Genomic DNA, 16,526 nt, shown 5'->3' with positions numbered 1-16,526 from the left:
TTTTATTTATTGCATTTATAGCGCACTTCTGATAAAAAAACAAAACACAACACATTTGTATAGAATGTCACACATACAACTGCCACAGTCAGACCATTCAAATAACAGTATACACAATATAAAAGCAGCCATTTTAAAGTTACATTAAAACCCACTAAGATAAGAAAGCCATTTTATAAAAAGTGCATTTTCATTCTTGACTTGAAAACTGTAACGGTCCCAGCTTCCTTGACAAATGATGGCAGAGCATTCCATAATGTAGGAGCTCTACAAGAAAAAGTCCTACCTCCTGTGTTGCTTTTGCTGACCCTGGGAATAACCAGCAGCCCCGCATCCTGTGATCTCAGAGTGTGGTTTGGAAGATACAGGTCAGTAACTCCAGCAAACAACTAGGTGTAAATCCGTTCAGGGCCTTGTAAGTTATAAGCAAAATCTTATCCAGGGTGACTTACAATTGTTACAAGATATCACATTATTTTTTAGACACAATTACCCATTTACACAGCTGGGTATTTACTGGAGAAATCTAGATAAAGTACCTTGCTCAAGGGTACAACAGCAGTGTTCCCCACCTGGGATTGGTTCTGGTCACCTCGCTATAAAAAAGATATTGCTGCTCTAGAAAGAGTGCAAAGAAGAGCGACCAGAATTATTCCGGGCTTAAAAGGCATGTCATATGCAGACAGGCTAAAAGAATTGAATCTGTTCAGTCTTGAACAAAGAAGACTACGTGGCGACCTAATTCAAGCATTCAAAATTCTAAAAGGTATTGACAGTGTCGACCCAAGGGACTTTTTCAGCCTGAAAAAAGAAACAAGGACCAGGGGTCACAAATGGAGTTTAGAAAAAGGGGCATTCAAAACAGAAAATAGGAGACACTTTTTTACACAGAGAATTGTGAGGGTCTGGAATCAACTCCCCAGTAATGTTGTTGAAGCTGACACCCTGGGATCCTTCAAGAAACTGCTTGATGAGATTTTGGGATCAATAAGCTACTAACAACCAAACGAGCAAGATGGGCCGAATGGCCTCCTCTCGTTTGTAAACTTTATGTTCTTATGTTCTTATGATTGAGCTGACAACCCTCCGGTCAAGAGTCCAAAGCCCTAACCACTACTCAACACTGCTGCCCCCCTACTGCACAGGGAGCCAGTGTAAAGAGGCCAAAAATGCCAGATGTAACAAAGGTATGCATTAGTCTCTCGGCATCAGATATGGAAATAACGGGTAAAAAGTTTGGCTATATTTCTCAAATGGTAAAAAGATACTTTAGTAACTTCCATAATATGACTCTCGAAGATGGCCCCCAAATTATTAATTTCTAGCTTTGATGAGAGACTGCAAGGGTCGAGCTCATGTAATCCCACATTTCCTTTTAGTTGGTTCTGTGAGCCCACTAGCATAACCTCAAGTAGCTAATAACAACCAGGCAGAAGAAATTCCTGGCTTTAGGGACAAATATAGCTGGGTATCATCAGCATAGTTTGCACCATTGACAGCTGGTGCTCAGTAGGGGCTGATCTACCCTATGGCTGATAACTAGAAGTGAAGAGCAGCTCCAGGACTAATAAAAAGGCTCTGATTCAGACTTAACAAAAATGTACAGAAGAGAGATAGATAGATAGATAGATTCTTTTTTTGCAATATGAACAGAAGTATCAAAAGGGAAAAGTACAAATATAATAGGGCAATGAAGATACCTGTAATATCGTTTCTTCATAGGATGATGAACTCCACACACACGAGCTGAACTCCCAGTCTGCATGTTCCTCCATGATCAGGAAGAACAAACTGATCTCTTACCCAGAGATCATTGATGCAATCTCTTTTTTGCCCTAAGCCCTTGTACATCCTCTATAAGAGCCCACGTTATATCCTAAATCAATTGTCAAAAATTTAAAAAAAACAATATAAGGAAAGCGGACAAAGGTGGAGTTCGTCATCCTACGAAGATACCATATTACAGGTAATCTTCGTCTTCTTACCTAGTTTAATGAACTCCAGAACTCCACACACAAGATGAACTATCCCAGAGGATTAAGAGAAGAGGGTGGTTGGCAGAAGTTAGTAGAGGAAGACACAGAAACAGAGTACAAGTAGGTTGAAAGCAAGACACATTCAAATTACATTGCTAATAAAGGTCTCAGAGGAGGCCCAGGTAGCATTATGAGATGTCCTGTATTGGGCAGATTTTAGTTTTGCCCCTATATTAAACCATACCTTACTCCGTTAGTTTTGACGGATCCTGAAGAAGGTGTCCTTTCCAACTGTAATCTGCCTGGTTTTGTGATCCCTTTACCGAGATCACAGTCATTAGAGATGCAGTTTTCCCCAAGTAGATCTTTTCCTTACCTGTAGCCAGGGTCCAAACCAGGGTAACCTGTTATTTAATACAAAGTAAGGTTCTTCTGAGGGAAAATGTATTTCCTTTGGGGGTTTTAGGTGGCAGCCACATCAAACGACTCTAGACACCCTAGGGTGGGTGTCTACAGAGTGACATTCCCTGCCATGTAGCATGTTGGAGATTGCATCGAAGTGAGCATTGATGGGATATGTAGACCTCTGTGAAACAGGTGGCTGAGGTATGATAATACATGTAGATATAGAGAATCCAAGTTGTGCACCCGAGGATAACTTTTCATTCTTCTGTATGGACCTGAAAAAGAAGGTTTCCCCTTTCTTTTTTTTCTTTTTTTTTTTTTTTTTTTTTTTTTACCAAGTAGGGTTTGTACTTGTTCAGATAGTCCTAGCTCTTCAGTAATTGGCCTTCTGTCATCAGGTAGCTAAACGCAACCGCAAAAAAAGACTGTGGAAAACACTGTCCTGTTGTTCTGGGCAGCAGATCGCTGCACCACTGCAGGTGCAAAGCACTGCTTCCGCTATTTCCAGGATGTCAGAAATCCAAAGCCTTTAGGCCCAGTGAGGAGCTAAGAACAAGACCGAGTCCCTCTCAATTTACTATCCAAATATAGTTGGCCTATTGTCCGGGATGCGTGGCAAATGGTTTTCAGCACATTGCAGACTGCTGGAAGTCAGGATGATCTTAGTGAAGGTATTGGTTGTTATGTTGTGGTTCCTGTTGTAGCTCCCAAAGGCGGCTTGATGCTGAGAGAAACTGGGAAGCTAGTTAAAAGAAAAAAGTTTACATTCCTATGCGTGTCTTCTGTAGTTTTGCATCTCTTAGCAAGGAGATTACTGCTGCCAGTGTCCAGAAACTGCTTAACTGTGCTGTTGGCCTGGCCCCCATCTAGAAGAGGTTTGACAGCCGATGATTTGGGACCAACTTTCTCCTATGTGAAATACACTCTTCTTACAAGTGTATAAAATTGGGTTCCCAGAAATGCTGAGTGTACTCTGTAGAGGTGGTATTTCCCTGTCGACCAATATGTCTCTGTCCTGGAAAAAGTAATGAGTCTTCTTACTGTGCTCCAGAGTTTACCGTCCTTTTCTTTGGGTTTTTTTTGAGAAAGAGAGAGAACTTGCCCTCAAAAACATCTAATGGATGTCCCAAAATCCCTGGATTTAGAGAAGAGAATCCTGATATTTGTGATTTTATTAAGAAAACTGATTCTGTTTTGTTTTTGTTTGTTTCGTTGTGTGCTACTCTGCTGCACTTGGTAACTAGGCAACCAAACCCTGCCACTGAAATTACAACCGTGAGACTTGAAATTCGCATTAATGATAACAACCACTGTCTTCAGCTACTCAGCTCAACATGGCATCGGGCAATGAAAAATGTACTGAGTATAATAAAGGAGCACCAATATTACCTTTTTATCTTAGATCAGTGTGTGAGAAAAAACGCAGAGTGTAGGACATGCTCTGCTTCCTTCTAGTAACTTAAAGAACAAAATTGACTCTGTAGACTAAATAACCAGGGTAGTACGTAGCTAGTGATTCTACTTCAGGGTTTGGTCGTCTCTGCCCACGCGAGCCTCAAGTCCACCCCGACCAGCTGGTAGCACCTGGTTTGGCCCCCTGCCCAGGGTAATGGGATAATAAGAATTGTCATACTGGCCCAGTATGCACCCAGGATAAAAATAACTGTGACAAAAGGAGACACTTAGTATATACCTTCAGTTCTACAATTAACTGGAAGAGGAGGACGCATAGTTTCAGTTGTTATTTTTTGTTCATTTGCCTGTATTTAAACAAATGTGGTTTCTTGACTAAACATCGTAAAAGAAAAAAGTTGATCTGTTTTCACTCTGCCTAATTAACAATCCTCTTGCTGTGTGATGGTGACTAACAGAAAAAAATACCTAAATGAAGGTGTTAAGGTAAGGAAACAGTTTTAAACAAAACTATTTTTGGGAATGCCAAAAGTTTTACCAGGATAAAGTTTCTACTGGAAACTATCTCCTGCGAGGACTGCCCTGATGGTGGTGCTGGAGGTGCAAGTGCCGTCCTGGATTTACTCAAACAAACGTCAGACCCGAACTCTCTGCAGGGGGGAAAAAAACTTTTTTTTTTTTTTACTATAAACAGATACTTGGAAAGGACCCCTTCTGAAAGAATGGAGCATGGATTGATAATTTGTAAAACTCTCTAGCGTAACAAGTTCTCAGTGTGAAGATATATCCATCACTGGTATGTTCTCAATGTTGTTGGCTATTTATCCTGTAGAGTAGCTGGTCAATTCCATTTTCAGGCCCGTAGGGGTGAATGTATATTTTGCTGTTTACCAGACAGTGGGGTAGGAGGTAGGAATATCAGGAAGCAAAGCTTGCCTATTTCCTTATTATGGCCATAGAAAAATCAGCATCACTGGCCCAACTGGAAGTGGCCTTCCCTTTTCAAAGAGTACTAGAATCGCTGATGCCTGAAAGACAACTGCTTGTTAAGAATCTCCCACTAGGGAATGTGCCTCTACCAACTCTGCTGAGGAGGACAGATCGCCTGTCTCAACTCCTTCATATGGAACAGAGGATCCTTCAGACCAGTGCCAAGAGGGAATCCCTTTGAGAGGGTCAAATTACAGAAGTTTGATTTGTGCATCTGCTGTGAATGTGGATGTCTTCATCTGATAAAGCCTCCTATCATGACGACATCCATCAAAGTCATGACGTTGGTGTCAAATGTAGAACCAGTAGCCTCTAGGTAAAATACTTAAAATTGTGTATGGCTAGGATATACTACTGTAGTTGGTGTAGATGTCTGCCCGGCCGCATACAGCTTTTCCCCCAGCACGTGTTGATATTCGGTGTCCTACATCCTAGTTGCATGTGGAGAGGGTGTAATCCTTCTCGAGACAGGTGTCAATCCACCTCTGGTGGTGAAGCCAGAAAGAACTGCAGTTTTGACTGTTACCAAGTAGAACTTACCCCCAAGATGTTAAAGAAAAAACTTCCTTATATGTTTAGATCTGGCCATTGAAGTCCAGAGAGGATGAAATTCGTTAAACCAGCATCAGCATATCTGTACGCAATGATTTACCAATATTTGATAATTGTTAGTTTGTTTATTTGGCAGACGCCTTATACAAGTACCTTATAGGAGTACCAGGCAAATATATACTGTAGCTCATTAGGTCTCCGGACTGCTTCCATCTATAATTTGTACTACTTATTATATATATATATAATACTTATTGCGGTACCAAATATTGGTTGCCAAGGTTACAGGCAAACATACCTGTAAAACAGAAAAAAAAATAAACTTTCATACCTTAAGCCACTCGTAGCGGTGGCTATCAGTGTAGGCGTGAATTCTTATTTTTCTTCTCCGAATGTGCAGGGAAGCACAATATACTAAACCTCTCCTACAGGGAAAGATGGTGACACCCTTGTCAGAGTAGCCGGTATACAGAACTAGTTTGTCCTCTCATCCAGTGTGACTTACCAGGATGACCGTTTTCCTTGGTCACAGCTCAAACAACAGAGCCCTTGCCTTCTGTGCTGGAAATCTCGATATCCAACACACTTAAACAAAGATCACTGCTACAACTGTGAAGGAAAAGACACCGTCCACCGGAGTGGAGAGGGGCAGCTACAGAAAAGAAGCCTGACTAACTGAAAGCTAATGGGGCACACACAAAAAAGAAAGAAAGAAAGAAATACTTATTAATGTATTTTTTTTTTTTTTTAAACACTTTGCATTTTTAGTTTGTTTTATCAGACACCTATACTTCCTCCGTACCCAAGCTAGGATATGACGTGGGCTCTTAGAGAATGTACAAGCGCTTAGTGCCAAAAAAAAAAAAAAAAGATTACATCAATGATCTCTGGGTAAGAGATCAGTTTGTTTCTCCTGACCAAGCAACATGAAGGCTAGGAGTTCAACTCGTGTGTGGAGTCAATCAGACTAGGTAATAATCTATAATGTGAAGCCCTTAAATTACAAGGATTAATACAAGACTTCAAATATACTTAAAACAACAAAACAGGAATAAATGGGTCCTTCATATAATGGGAACTGGTTTATGACAAAAATTACCTAAGTATTTGTGGCTTTAGTTATATAAATACATGGTCAAGTATAAAGTCAATAAGTTCTCTTATATTGGTCAGATTCCAATAAAAGAAACCTGTCAAACTCTGGAAAATCAAAGAAAAACAACAAGCTAACTGGTGCTTCAGCCAATAACAAAACCAAACATCTGTCACCATGAAGACAATTAACTTTTCTCTCCCCAGTCCTCATTTCTTGTTCTATATTGCCTCAGAAATCAACCCAGTTATCATAAACACTTTCTAGCTACTGAACTAGAATTTAGATAAACGGTGGCACAACCAAAGGCTTACTATAGCTAAGTGGAGTTTTGAACTAGTGATTGCAAAAGCTCTAGGGTTTTTACAGTGCAGCCTGTATTAATACTCTTTTTGCAGTTCTCTCCTGAAATAGAACCTTTCTGACAATTTAAATAGCTTCAAATGAACCCGAAAAGTGCTTTCAAATACTATTAAATGGTTTCAGAACATGACATCTCAACCCCTCATTGTTCCACGGTCTCTTGTGGTATAGCAGTCACGGCCCGTGGTACCAGGGTTCAGAATTGAAGCTATAAATGATATAAACACAAACAGGTCTGAACAGCTTTCTATTAAAGTTACTGTAGCAAAAAAAATAAATTCCAGAAATCGTACCTGTTGTGCACATCCATTAATTCTATATGTCTGAAATATCCAGTTTTGAAAAAAATGTGTTATTTTAAACATGTATTTTTATTTTAAAACACAACAACTGTTTGATATAAATGCTTTTAGGATAGTGTTAGACTTCCTTGGTCACCTGAAGGGAAACCCTTCAATGGCTTCTTTCCTGTCAATAACCAAATTGGCTGCTGAGGTGAAATCACCCAGGAAGTTCAAGTAAAACATATTTCCTGTTTTAAAAGAAAAAGGCAAACTTCTTTTAAATTGAAGTAGTAACATATTACATTTGTTACTGCATGTGTTTCTTTTAGTATGTAGCTACAATATGTATGTATGGAAATGCAAACAGGTAAGATGCATTATTTTGTGAGCTGCAATCACTTTAAAGGAAAAAACAGTTCATATGGTAAGCGACTATTTAGGTAAGGGTACAGTTCATAACAGCAGGCTGTCAGAGGTGAATTACTTCTCACTGTGATTAAACCTTGTATCAGTCGCAGCCAGCAGTCTGCTCCAGGTTCTCTCAAACCAATCATTACAGAGCTAGCTGCAGAGTAAGTGCTAAACAATACAACAACAAAACATCATACAGAGGATCAGAAACATATTCTTTAAAGAACAGGTCAGAAATAGACATAAAACAGTTGCATGTAAAAATGTACAGAAGGGGTAAAAAAAGCATCTTGGCCATGGTCAAGCATAACGGAAGTTCAATACAATTGACGTTAGAGTTAGACGTTTTCACTGCCACAGACAACTCTTGCCACAGATATGCGTGTCCGTGTAGAGACAAGTTTACGAACCCTGAGTACAATTCAATAATGTAACTATTAAACATCACACATACTAAAATGTACAGCATGGCAGCACACAATAAAAATGTTCTTTTACTGCAAGATAGTCATTTCCCTTTTTCAGTTGTGAATCCCTATTCAAGATTATGAAGACTGTTGTATTTGTAATATTTTTCAAACCAGTTTTTAAAGCAGAGGGGTGGGGGAGTGTTTTTTTTAAAGCACAGTTTAGATGTTTAGGGGCCTGTACAGCATCTCAAGTTGATTCTCGTAGTTATAAAATTGTAATTGACTGTTTTACGTGTTGTACTTTACCCCTCTGTGCAATTATTATTTTTTTAATTATTTCAAAAAGCAGAGTTATGAAAATCAGGAAACTGGCTTGCTTATGAGAATACTTCTGAAGCATGGGAGTTGGCACTACAGGCTTGAAAAAAATACTGGACACTCCAGAAAGAGGAGTTCTACTTCTGTGTACTATACCCCTCCAGTTTTATCAGAATTCACAAAAAGATTGAACTGGATCAGAACTATTAAATAAAATAAAAAAGACAAGTCATGTCTATTGGTTTGGCAAAATCATGGCCAAGCTTAAGAAACAATTAAGCAGCTGAATCATACAATATAATTAGGGCTTTTTTTTTTTTTTTTTTAATTGGTATATAGCCAATAAAACACCAGAACAAACCTGGAAATGTTATTGAATTCACATGGACTTCACTGCTTTCCCCCCATTTAAAACAAAAAAACAAACAAAAAAATGTCCCTCCTTCCTGACTCATATCTACCACTGATTCATTCTGAATACTACAAACCTGCGTCAACTACTGAGTGGCAGCAAATTCTACATTTCTATTGGAGACTCCACTTGCAAGATTTAAAACAAGATTACAATCACTTGTTTGCTATATTACAGTTAGATAGTGTGCATTTAAAACAGAATTGCAAATTGTGACAAAATGTATAAAAAATGCCTAGACACATAAAAACCCCAGAAGAATGTGCCCTTGACCGTAAGGATGTCTTTGTGGAACAGCAAAGGAAAGCAGGTACAGCTAAGTGTGCAAGTACTGTTCAGTTACTAAACATAATCATATTGTGGCAGAAAAAAAACACCCAAACATTTTGGAAAGTAACTGAAAACAATATAATCATACAGTATATAAAAAGCAAAAAAAGCCCCCCCCCCCCCCCCCCAAAAAAAAAAAAACCCACACACACAGATTGACTTGAAAATAGCTACAAATAAGCACTGAAAAATGAAATTAATAAAAACCGAAAAACAGAAGCCCTAAATAGAATATAAGCAACCATGCTGCAAAAGCCAGAGTAGCAAAGACACTTTCAGTGACTTCAGTTAAGAGTTTTCAATGGGTGTTTGTAACATCTCATAGTATGATTACGTTTTGTGACTAATGACCTACTAAATTATGTAATGGATCTACTTTCATTGTGCTTGGATTATGAAAAGAAAATCAGCACTTGCTTTCATAGCAAACCTGCAAGCTCTATAAAAAAAAAAAAAAGCCCTTGGAAAATCCAATAACCCACGTCCCTGCACAGATCCTTGGTACCTGTCTTGCAGAAAGTGCATAACCTCAGCAGAAAGCATGATGCAGCTCGCCTCAGTGCCACAACTGAGACGTCTCTCCTCGTCTTACACACCGTAAGGAATGCTGGACAAGCTTTCAGCAACTGCTAACGAAGGAGCTGACTATGGCTAACACATGCTAATTACAGCTGAAAACATTAGGCAGTGGCATTGCATGCGTCTTCAATGCACATCTGTTTGCACCAGTATATGTATTACAAACTTTTGTGCAAATGGACTGTCCCTTATTGAATATAGCCACATTTTCATCTGTGCGGTAAAATCTCATCCCATTCCCAGGATCAAACTGGGGCTGCCACTGGTTCCATCTGCAGACCACCATCCAACCTGCTTCAACCACCACTTCTAAAAAAAATAAAACACAACAACACACCTGAACACTAGGGAAATGAATGTCTAACCAAATACTGATGTCTGAAAGTGAACTGCAATTTTTCCATAACTAACAAAAAAAGCTTTCCCGAAATTAATTTATTAACAGCGGTTTTGGTTTGCTGTGATTGCATACAGGATTACAATTAATATGCAGGGTAGTTTAAAAACCACAGCAGCACACTGCCCATGACAGTGATACTGCAGCTCATGGTTTTTCATGACATATCTTGTTTAGGGTACAAATATTAAATTTTTCCCCATAAATAAAATATTTGTAACAATACTGCAGCCACCCAAAATCATCTGAAGTTACTGGACAGTAATTTATTGAAGGTACTAGACAGAAATCTATTACTGTTTACAAGGTAGTGTGGAGCTCATACAGGTGAGCTGGGCTGAAGAAGTGCCTTCTTCATACCCGGGGTTTTGAAATTCTTCTGTTAATTCAAAATTGCAATAAACAAAACAATTGACTGTAGCCTTTCTTGTTTACATTACTGCTGAAATTGACAGCAACACCTTCTACCTACCTACTTTAAGAGTTGAAAATTGCTGTTCTCCAAAGGTCCCCGTCCAACTTGACAGAGCTTGAACAATTTTGCAAAGAATGGGCAAACATTGCAAGGTCCAGATGTGCAAAGGTGGTAGAGGCTTATCCAAATAGACTCATGGCTATAATTGCTGCCAAAGGTGTCTCTACCAAATATTGACTCAAGGGGGTGAATACTTATGCAATCAATTATTTTCTGTTTTGTATTTGTAATTAATTCTGAACAATTTGTAGATTTTATTTTTCACTTTGACATTATGGACTTTTTTGTGTTGATCAGTGGCTCCTAATTAAATCAATTTTGATTCCATCTTGCAAACACAATAAAATGTGGAAAAGTCCATGGGGAGTGAATAATTTTGAGAGCCACTGTATAGACTTCATGCTTAACTGGTGGCCTGCATAAAATTGCTTAATACGATTTCCATTACATAAGAGTAGATGTTAAAACTTCAAGCTGATTTGAACTCTGCTCTCACCAAGATAAGCACCAACTAAGACGTAAACTAGTGTGATCCATCTGCATCTCCATCCATTTGCGTTGCTTTCCATCTGATGATGCAGACATCTTTCTGTCTGGTCTTGATGACTAAAGTGTAATATTGGCTCCAGGGATCAGCTTATTTTGCCTCCCCAGCGCATCGGCACACGCAACGGCCACGATGCTGGCTCCGGGGATCAACCACAATGCGGTCTCCCAGGCGCATCAGCATGACAACCGTCTTGAGCTAAGTAGGGTACATCTGTGGGGTCTTCAAGTGGGCACCTTCCATCCTCAGTGTTTCGTCGACTAACCCATGACACCTCAAGAGGGCTTGAAGTGATTCTGGCATCCCAGCATCATCCCTCCGTCCCCCACTCAACTCAGACCAGCCAGAATCTTTCTGTCTCACCCACAGCCAGTTGCGGCTCCTTTCTGCTGCTTCAGATAAGTTCTTCACTGCGCGACATCTCTGAGAAACCAGGCTGTAGAGTGTGCCACAAATCCTCGACAACACACCTACACTGGGTAAACACATCCTCGCTGTTCCGCTTCAGCAGCTAGTGGAGCATACCGAAGTTTCTTCCTATCATGTGCCTCATCAACATCATCCTCCCATGGCACTGTTAACTCTACCAGATGAACAAGGCATGTTAATCCAGACCACAAGACAATGTCTGGTCGAAGGTTAGTGGTGGCAATCTCAGGTGGAAAAATAAGCTGTTGACCAACATCTGTCAGCATTTTCCTGTCTCTAGAAGCTTCCAGTTGTCCTGGACGAGGCTTGGTTTTAACACCTTTTCTTGGTGGTTGCTCTCCTGGACAGAGGAATATTGTCTTTTATGCGTAATGCTTTGATGGAACTGGTGGCAACTTATTGATCAGGTTATACTTGTCTTCCAATGCTAAGGCCAAACATCGCAGCACTGGTCATGGCGCCAAGTAAACTGTCCTTGGCTAAGACCCACCTTACATCCTGTCAAAATGTGCCTTAATGTTGCAGGTGATGAATACAAAGGACATGAGGGATCCTCACCCACCCAAAGGTTTAGGTTCTGTGGTGATGGGAGAACGCAGTTAAACGAGGCAGTCTTCCCAGCGACAGCGAGTGGAAGCGACAGCAAGTGGGAGAAGTACAGCGTGGAAAAGTACAGAGCAGTTTCGAAGCAGTAAGGAGAAATTGCATCTTGAATTGCTTTAATCAGAAAACAGAGGACATTGGGGAAACACAGCAACAGCCGCGTGTGTTTTTCTGATAACAAACAAGCTGAAACTCGGAGCAGCTGATTCAAATTCAGCGCCGTTTTGAGACACGGGCGAGGGGAGGAGCCGACAGCACAGCAGAACAACGCAGTTAAACGAGGCAGTCTTCCCAGCGACAGCGAGTGGAAGCGACAGCAAGTGGGAGAAGTACAGCGTGGAAAAGTACAGAGCAGTTTCGAAGCAGAAAGGAGAAATTGCATCTTGAATTGCTTTAATCAGAAAACAGAGGACATTGGGGAAACACAGCCGCGTGTGTTTTTCTGATAACAAACAAGCTGAAACTCGGAGCAGCTGATTCAAATTCAGCGCCGTTTTGAGACACGGGCGAGGGGAGGAGCCGACAGCACAGCAGAACAACGCAGTTAAACGAGGCAGTCTTCCCAGCGACAGCGAGTGGAAGCGACAGCGAGTGGGAGAAGTACAGCGTGGAAAAGTACAGAGCAGTTTCGAAGCAGAAAGGAGAAATTGCATCTTGAATTGCTTTAATCAGAAAACAGAGGACATTGGGGAAACACAGCCCGCGTGTGTTTTTGTGATAACAAACAAGCTGAAACTCGGAGCAGCTGATTCAAATTCAGCGCCGTTTTGAGACACGGGCGAGGGGAGGAGCCAACAGCACAGCAGAACAACGCAGTTAAACGAGGCAGTCTTCCCAGCGACAGCGAGTGGAAGCGACAGCAAGTGGGAGAAGTACAGCGTGGAAAAGTACAGAGCAGTTTCGAAGCAGTTTGAAAGCAGGTTGACGGCTGCAGAAGAAACTAAACTTCAAAAAAAAAAAAAAACCCTCAACATGGTCTTCAAGCCAGTAATCTGTGACACCTGCTTGATGTGGGAAATCCGAGAAAACCCAGCAGCGGAGCTAAACCAAGTGTGCGTAAAGTGCCGCGCGATCCAGGATTTGCATAAACTAGTAAGCATGCTAGAAATGGAGCTGGAAGAAGTGAGACAGCAACAAGATCTTGAGGAACTGGCACACCCACAATTCATGGAAGTCTGCATCACCCCTAACAGACTGAAAGCCACCAGGGAGATAGAAGGTCAGAACAGCTGGGTTCAGGTAGGCAGAAGCAGGGAAAAAAAGAAACTTCGTCAAACACAACCACCAGAAATCAAAACAACCAACAGATTTGAGTCACTTCAGAATTGTGATGAGCAGAACCAACAACAAGAGAATGAAAGGAACAACATCCAGGACCCCATTGACAGTGGTGACCAGACAGCAAAAAGAAGGGAGGTCATGATTGTTGGGGACTCCATATTGAGAAACACAGCAAGTTCAATTCGCAGTTTGGACCCCCTTACTACAACAGTGTGCTGCCTTCCGGGAGCCTCGGTCAAGCACATCACTGAGAACGTGGACAGGCTCCTAGAACGAACAGGAGACGACCCGGTAGTAGTCGTCCACATCGGTACAAACAACATTGGAAGAGACAGACCAAAATCCCTGCAAAACAAATTCAGAGAGCTAGGAAGGAAATTAAAAGAGAAAACCAAAACTGTGGTATTTTCTGGTATACTACCGGCACCTTGCAAAGGACCATATGGACAGCTGGAAATAATAAATCAAAACCAATGGTTGAAGACGTGGTGCACACGGGAAGGCTTCACCTATCTTGATCATTGGACCACTTTCTACAACGAGGACTATCTGTATAGACGGGATGGACTGCATTTAAATAACAAGGGAACTAGTCTACTTGGAGAAAAGATCCTCGAGCAGGTTCGGAAGCATTTAAACTAGAAAGGAAGGGGGGAGAAATCAACAAAAAAACAGAAGGGAGACCGCATCAAAACAAGAACAACAACTCAGGTAAGACAACCATTAAATGTATTTATCTAAATGCTAGAAGTATCAGAAACAAAATTCTAGAACTTGAAGCTACTGCACTAACAGGTAACTATGATGTGATAGGTGTTACAGAAACTTGGTTATCTGAGAGTGATGGGGACGAATATAATATTTGTGGGTATACACTGTATAGGAAAGACAGGCAGGACAGAAGAGGAGGAGGGGTAGCGCTATACATAAGAAACAGTCTTGAAGCCCAGGTGTTAAACCTGGACAAAGAAAATAAAACCGAATCAATATGGGTCAGAATAACAGACAAAAATTCAAAAGGCATAATAATAGGAGCATGCTATAGACCGCCAGATTCAGACGGTGAGCACAATAATCTGTTATACAATGACATTAGAAATGTGTGTAGCAAAGGAGAAGCCATACTAATGGGGGATTTCAACTTCCCCCAAATAAAATGGGAAAACCCGGTGGGTAGCGCGAAGGACGAAATAGAAATGGTGGAAATGACAAATGACTGCTTCCTAACACAATTTGTGAAGGCACCCACTAGAGGGGAGGCATGCCTTGATTTAGTCTTTTCAAATAACGAAGATAGAATAACTAAAACAGAGGTCAGAGAACCACTGGCAAACTCAGACCACAACATGGTCTCATTTGAAGTGTTTTTTAAATCCCCAAAAGTAATGACTAAAGCTAAGGTTTACAATTTTAGAAAAGCAAACTATGAAGGCATGAAACAGAGACTAACAGAAGTAGATTGGAGTAAAATAGAGAAAACACCCACAGAAGAAGGATGGTTGTTCTTCAAAAACGTAGTACTAGAGGCGCAAAACAATTACATCCCTAAAGTAGACAAATCTAAATGTAAAACTAAATTGCCAAAATGGTTTAATAGATCAATTAAAAAAAATATTCAGCGAAAAAAGGCACTTTACAGAGCATTAAAAAAGGACCAAAAAGAAAGTACACAGAAAGAGTACACAGAACTGCAAATGCAAGTCAAAAAGGAAGTTAGAAAGGCCAAGAGAGAAATAGAAATGAACATTGCTAAGGGAGCTAAAACCAATTCCAAAATGTTTTTTCCAATATTACAACAGCAAGAGAACATTCAAAGAGGAGATTAAATGTTTAAGAGATACAAATGGCAAAATCGTAGAGGAAGAAAAAAAAATAGCAAATATGTTAAATGATTACTTTTCACAAGTTTTTACAAAGGAAGATACTGACAACATGCCCCACATGTCATCCAGTTCCTATCCAGTTTTAAATAACTTTAGCATAACTGAGGCAGAAGTGTTAAAGGGACTAGGAGCTCTTAAAATAAACAAATCCCCTGGGCCGGATGAGATCCTCCCAGTAGTACTCAAAGAAATGAAAGAAGTAATTTACAAACCGCTAACCAAGATCATGCAGCAGTCTCTTGACACAGGGGTGGTACCGACAGACTGGAAAATTGCAAACGTAATACCGATCCACAAAAAGGGAAACAAAACTGAACCAGGTAACTACAGACCAGTAAGCCTGACTTCTATTATATGCAAACTTATGGAAACTATAATAAGAGCCAAAATGGAAAATTACCTATATGGTAACAGAGTACTGGGAGACAGTCAACATGGTTTTAGGAAAGGGAGATCGTGCCTAACTAACTTGCTTGATTTTTTTTTTGAGGATGCAACATCGATAATGGATAATTGCAAAGCATATGACATGGTTTATTTAGATTTCCAGAAAGCTTTTGACAAAGTCCCGCACAAAAGATTAATTCTCAAACTGAACGCAGTTGGGATTCAAGGAAACACATGTACATGGATTAGGGAGTGGTTAACATGTAGAAAACAGAAAGTACTGATTAGAGGAAAAACCTCAGAATGGAGTGTGGTAACCAGCGGTGTACCACAGGGATCAGTATTAGGTCCTCTGCTATTCCTAATCTACATTAATGATTTAGATTCTGGTATAGTAAGCAAACTTGTTAAATTTGCAGACGACACAAAAGTAGGAGGAGTGGCAAACACTGTTGCAGCAGCAAAGGTCATTCAAAATGATCTAGACAAGATTCAGAACTGGGCAGATACATGGCAAATGACATTTAATAGAGAAAAGTGTAAGGTACTGCACGCAGGAAATAAAAATGTACATTATAAATATCATATGGGAGATATTGAAATTGGAGAAGGAATCTATGAAAAAGACCTAGGAGTTTTTGTTGACTCAGAAATGTCTTCATCTAGGCAATGTGGGGAAGCTATAAAAAAGGCTAACAAGATACTCGGATACATTGTGAAAAGTGTTGAATTTAAATCAAGGGAAGTAATGTTAAAACTGTACAATGCACTAGTAAGACCTCATCTTGAATATTGTGTGCAGTTCTGGTCACCTCGCTATAAAAAAGATATTGCTGCTCTAGAAAGAGTGCAAAGAAGAGCGACCAGAATTATTCCGGGCTTAAAAGGCATGTCATATGCAGACAGGCTAAAAGAATTGAATCTGTTCAGTCTTGAACAAAGAAGACTACGTGGCGACCTAATTCAAGCATTCAAAATTCTAAAAGGT

General features: G+C 40.3%; 1 protein-coding gene across 1 annotated transcript in view; it reads right to left on the bottom strand.

The window, feature by feature from the left end:
* The window catches only part of LOC121330854 (dual specificity mitogen-activated protein kinase kinase 3-like), a 93,993-nt gene that overhangs the window by 23,105 nt on the left and 54,362 nt on the right, over positions 1–16,526 (bottom strand). The gene's annotated exons all lie outside the window — the stretch shown is intronic.

This window comes from Polyodon spathula, chromosome 18 (assembly GCF_017654505.1).
Source record: "Polyodon spathula isolate WHYD16114869_AA chromosome 18, ASM1765450v1, whole genome shotgun sequence".
Classification (NCBI taxonomy): Eukaryota; Metazoa; Chordata; class Actinopteri; order Acipenseriformes; family Polyodontidae; genus Polyodon; species Polyodon spathula.
Note: the sequence above shows the minus strand (reverse complement) of the source record. Positions and strands in the feature narration are given on the sequence as shown.